General features: G+C 40.9%; 1 pseudogene; it reads right to left on the minus strand.

The window, feature by feature from the left end:
- Window positions 1-1,983: 1,983 nt before the first annotated feature.
- Window positions 1,984-2,912, minus strand: LOC136174029 (olfactory receptor 4C6-like; annotated as a pseudogene).
- Between the last annotated feature and the right edge of the window lie 2,746 nt (window positions 2,913-5,658).

The following is a 5,658-nucleotide window of genomic DNA, read 5'->3' on the forward strand; positions in this document are numbered from 1 at the left end:
TCATATCTTTTTTCTAATGTAATATCAATATAATTCCAGTCAGTTTAAAAGATGCATGCTAATAGAATCCTTTTCTGACTGCCTAACATGAAGTACTTTCCATGAAATAATCACATCCTGCCATTTCCTTTCACTCTATTATAATGTTCACTTTCTGTCTTTTTGTTTCAGTTACTTTTAATTTTAGTGTTTGCTTCTTTTTATGCCTCAACCATCTGAATTGGGCTATTTGAAAAATATAGGCTCTTGTGTTTTATATTCATCCAACAGATATTTATTGAAAAATGAATCCACGGGAAGGATAAATAAAAACCCCTTCTGGGCTTCCTTCGTATCTCAGTGGTAAAGAATCCACCTACCAATGCAGGAGGCATGGGTTCCATCTCTGATCTGCAAAGGTCACACGTGACACAGAGCAACCAAGCCCGGGTACCACAACTATTGAACCTGTGCTCTAGAGCCTATGAACTGAATCTGCTGAAGCCCACAAGCTCTAGACCTCATGGTCTGCAACAAAAGAAGTCCCCACAGTGAGAAGCCCACACATAGGAACTAGTGAGTAGCCCCTGCTTGCTGCTACTAGAGAGAAACCCATGAGACAACGAAGACCCAGCACAAAAAAAAAAAAAAAAAAAAAAAAAAAATCCCTTCCTGGAGACGTGTCCAGTCTAGACAGGCATGGAATGTAATAAAAGTCAGAAGATAGTTATACAAAATAAACTTGCTTTTGGTCATTGTTACTAAGAAAATGAGAACATCGACATAGAGGTTAATGGTGAGCGTATAAGAACCACTGAATAGAGTCACAGAGGAAGGCTCTCTAAGGTAACGACCCTTCATCTAGTACCAGAGTTGGAGAGAAGTAGTCACCTCAGTAGGGTGAACGCTTGTTTTGAGAGAGAAGCAAAATCTTTCACGAATCGTGAAGAGAAGTGAAGTGAAATCCCTCAGTTGTGTTGGACTCTTTGTAACCCCATGGACTGTAGCCTACCATGCTCCTCTGTCCATGGGATTCTTCAGGCAAGAGTACTGGAGTGGGTTGCCATTTTCTTCTCCAGGGGATCTTCCCGACCTAGGGATCGAACTCAGGTCTCCCACATTGTAGGCAGACGCTTTACTGACTGAGCCGCCAGGGAAGTCCTGAAGGCAAATGACAAATCTCAGGGTGTCTGATGCACACCAAGGGGTTGGGTGAGGCACTCAAGATGTGATTAGAGATTTAGAGGGAAGATTAACCAGGAAATTCTAGTAGAAGGCAAGGAGATTCCAAGTAACCGATAAACAATAAATAAAATGGTTCATTGAGATTTTAAAATGTGTACACTGCACTTCCAAAAGTCACTAAGAATGAGTCCTAGAAAAACATCTAAATTTTATGCCAGATTGGGGTTTTAAAAAGTTCATTTTTTCCACAAAAAAATAAGCCATCAGAAAACGTTCCAATCTAGAAGTGGTTCTGCTGAGAAAGGGCTGCATTTCCTCATCACTGATAAAGAAGTGCTTGATGGTTTGTTATCCAGCTTTGTGATAGAACTATCTAACTCCAATTGGAATTATGTCAATGAAAATGAATTAAAAATAAAAATAATAAAAATAGGAATAAAAGCAAGAAATTTTATAATTTTGCGTGGAATGAACTTTTCCATCAATTCTGCTGTCTCATGTTATTTCTTTTAAAATAATTGCATTTATTTGCATTTTTATTTAACCTGTTGAGATATTTTCTGGGACATTATGTAATTATAATTTAAAAATAAGTAGGAAAAATGAAAAAAGCTATGAAGGCAATAGGAAGCTAAAGAAGAACAGAAAGCAGAAAGGTATCATAATCCTTAAACTGCAAACACTATCAATCAAAATCAGATTTATATTTTTAAGAAATCTCTCTGGTTGTTAGTGGAGAATGGATAGTTTTGCTTCCCCACATTTCTGAAAGAACAGAGTTCTCTTTAATGGAAACACATGATATTCTGAGCATGACAGTCACTTGCCAACCAAACTCCCCAGTTTCATCCACAGTTTTCTCATGGCATTTTTCACCTCCATAATCCTCGGGGTGTAGATCAAGGGATTTAACATGGGTGTGATGATGGAATCAGACTTGGCCATCACCTTGTCTATGGGATAGGTGGCCAGAGGCCTGACATACAAAAACATACAAGGCACAAAGAACGTGATGACCACAGTGAGGTGGGAGCCACAGGTGGAGAGGGCTTTACGTCCCCTTTCAGAGTTGCAGGACTTCAGGGAGCAGAGGGTGACCACATAGGAAGTGATGAGGATGAGGAAGATGGCCACACACATCACCCGGCTGTTGAGGATGACTAAGAGGCCTGGGATGGGGGTGTGTATGCAGGCCAGTTTCAACAGTGGGAAGAACTCACATATAAAGTGGTCTGTTGTATTGGGACCACAGAAGGGTATTTGACACATGAAGAGGAGTTGCACTGCGGCATGGAAAAATCCCCCACCCAGGCCCCTCCCAGCAACAGGCAGCACATCCGAGGCCTCATGATGGTCACATGGTGAAGAGGCTTACAGATGGCTACGGAGCGGTCACAGGCCATCACGGTGAGGAGGAGGATGCCCACTCCACCGAAGAAGTGCTCAGCGAAGAGCTGGGCCATGCAGCCTTCCAGGGAGATGGCAGTGCTCTCAGAGAGGGAGTCCACAGTCAACTTGAGGGCAATGACGGAAGAGTAGGTGACATCCATGACGGACATGGAGGTAAGGAAAAGATACATGGGTGACCTCAGACTCTGACTCGTAACCATGGTTACAACAATGAGGAGGTTTCCCAAAACGGTGGAGACAGACATGATTAGAAACACGACAGAGGGTATTTTCCGCAGCTCTGGATACCACGTAATGCCCAAAAGAAGGAATTCCGTCACATTGCTTTGATTTCCCATGTGTCAGCTGCTGATATGAGCTACAGCTAAGAGTTAGAAGACCTGAAAAAGCAGCACCTGATTTATAACCAGTGATTATTTGACTTCAAGTATTTCCAGGATCTCAGGGAACTTATGGGTTTTTTGTTTGTCTGTTGTGTTTTTTGTGTCTTTTTTTTCCCCATTTATTCATCATCCAGCATTTGGCTCTTAATAACCTGCTAAATAAAGAGCTTAAAAGAGAGCTACTTCACTAATGCTATGTTCTTCTTAGGCTTTTTATTTTTCCTTCTCTTTTAAAACAGTGTTTCCATGTGAAATACATTTCTCCCTTTTACTCTTAATATTCATTGTCAGCATCTACCTTCTCCAGGCACTATAATAATGCCATACTGACTCTATTTTACAAATGAGAGAACTGATTCTCACAGACTTGAGGCAACATAGCCAAGGTTGTACAGCAAGTGAGCGGTGAAGCCAGAATGTGGACCATATTTTCTGACTCCAGAATCAGTGCCCTCAAACATCAATATTTCTCCTCTGGTCATTGCATTGTGATTTTATCATTTACCAATTATGGTACTAAGTATATTACAATATACCATACAACCCTGCTTTATCTTCAAATAAATATGAAGTAGCTTCTTCTTTCTATGCTCTTCTCAAATGTTATGATGATTCTTCAGTAATTCAGTGCCTTACTTATATATATTAAGTTAATGAAATACATCTAAAACTATAATTTCTGAATAATATATTGCTCATTAATGAAGATCACAAAGCATGATGATCTAGCAAAGACCCAGGTCACAATATAATCCACTCAAACCTGAGTCAGTCCTAGTCATTCCTTTCAGTTTTCTCTGTTCCCTAAGTGGAGTTAAGGATTCTAGAATATAATAGTGACATTCAATAATTAGTTTTTATGCTAATTTTTAGAAATGCCAAAATATATTGAACTTGCAGGCCATGAGGTTAGAGTTTCCCTGGGATAACATCAAAATGACCAAAAGTCAACTCCAGAAGACTTCAAATCTAATCAAAAGCCATTCGAATCTGAGGGCACACTTCTCTATGGATTTTTATGACCCAGTTGGGGGAAGGAGTTCTCATCACATGTTCCCAGAAGGCTGGGTCACCACAAAATGTTTCTCAGTTCTGGTTCAGATGATCACCCATGTTGAGTTAACTTTACCGCACACCGCTGATATTACAGTGGTCTCCCTACATACTCAAATGGGCCAGCATCCCTCTCCAACACCCCACAGCAAGAATGGAAAATTTGGCAACTGTCAGTTCTTCAGTCACATTTCAGTAGCTGGGAAGACCAGGTTAATTTCTGTTACAGAATGCCCTGGTGAGAAACAATGCAGAAAGATCATTCTCAAAATATTTGTAGGCACCAGATGTTGTACCAAGAGCATCTGCCACCCTCAGTTCGTTCCAAGAAGAACTTATTATCCTTCCCTGTTAAAGGCCATGCATTTTTAACCTGATCTATCCTATATCCTAAGTTTTCTTTCTCCTCTTCCTGCCCAATTCTGGTAGGTATTTTCCAATATCTCATTAGAAGAATTCACAGACACCCCTTCCAATGACCATCATTATATAAAAATCTCCAAACCAAACAAAAAGCAAATTTTTAGAGATAAATGTCATATATTTTAAAGGATTTTCTGTGTGTGTGTGCGTGTTTATGAAGAACCTGGAGATATTGAATAAGGAGATATTGTCTCCGAGTCACACCTAAAATATTCACCAATATTGAGAGTAAATGTTCTCTTAGGGCTTCCTGGGAGCAAAGTGATAAAGAATCTGCCTGCTTATGAAGGAGACAAGAGACACGGTTGTGATCCCTGGGTCAGGAGAACCCCTGAGGTAGGACATGGCAGCTCACTCTAGGATTTTTGCCTGAAGAATTCCATGGACAGAGGAGTCTGGTGGACTGGAGTCCATGGGGACAGAGTCGGACATGCCTGACAGACTGAGCATGCATACGTGTGTATTAACAATAAATCTGAGTCCTGTGACGGGGTTGTGGACGCATCATTATGGAGATTGTACGTGGCAGTAAATTATGTTGTCATGTCCCAGAGGGACAGAGAGGTCACAAATGACACTAATGTAGGCATTTAGCTCTTCTACCTTTCAAATGCTGAATTCTAAGGTGATAAATAATTTTGGCTGAAGACCAAGCATGAAACTGAAGTTCATAAAGTCCCTATTTAACAATCTTTTGAAAGATACTCAAATATGAGAAATAATTGGCTACACATTGAAAAGGCACCCTTAGGTGCCATGTATGTAGACAAAGAACACTTCACAAAGGGACACCATGTCTTGAATGTGAAGATGGCTCTGTGCCCATGCCCTGAGTGACAGGAAGTGGGAGAAGAGTGATCTTAGGAAGATGCGCTGCGTGAAAGCAGAGAGTTGGCATGAACTTACAGATGGGGAGAAAGGAAAGCGGCCTTGGTCTCCATCCCTGACTGCGCAGGGCGCTAGAGACAGAGGCACCATTCAAGGTGGCTGATGTAACGTCTTCAGAGAACCTTTTATTATGTTGGGGGAATTGCAGCCTGCTACGGGAGCCATTTTCAGTAGCTTGATAGTAGAATTCAGCTCCAAAGCTTTTTTCCAAGAAACCACTGTTGCTAAAAGAAGTTGTCATTGGAGAGTTGATAAACCAAAGTGTCTATTAGTGTGGATAAAGTTTTGGCACCAAGTGTTGTGGATAATTAAAGCATTGCATCATCCATGGACACCG

The sequence above is a fragment of the Muntiacus reevesi genome, chromosome 9 (genome assembly GCF_963930625.1).
Source record: "Muntiacus reevesi chromosome 9, mMunRee1.1, whole genome shotgun sequence".
NCBI lineage: Eukaryota > Metazoa > Chordata > Mammalia > Artiodactyla > Cervidae > Muntiacus > Muntiacus reevesi.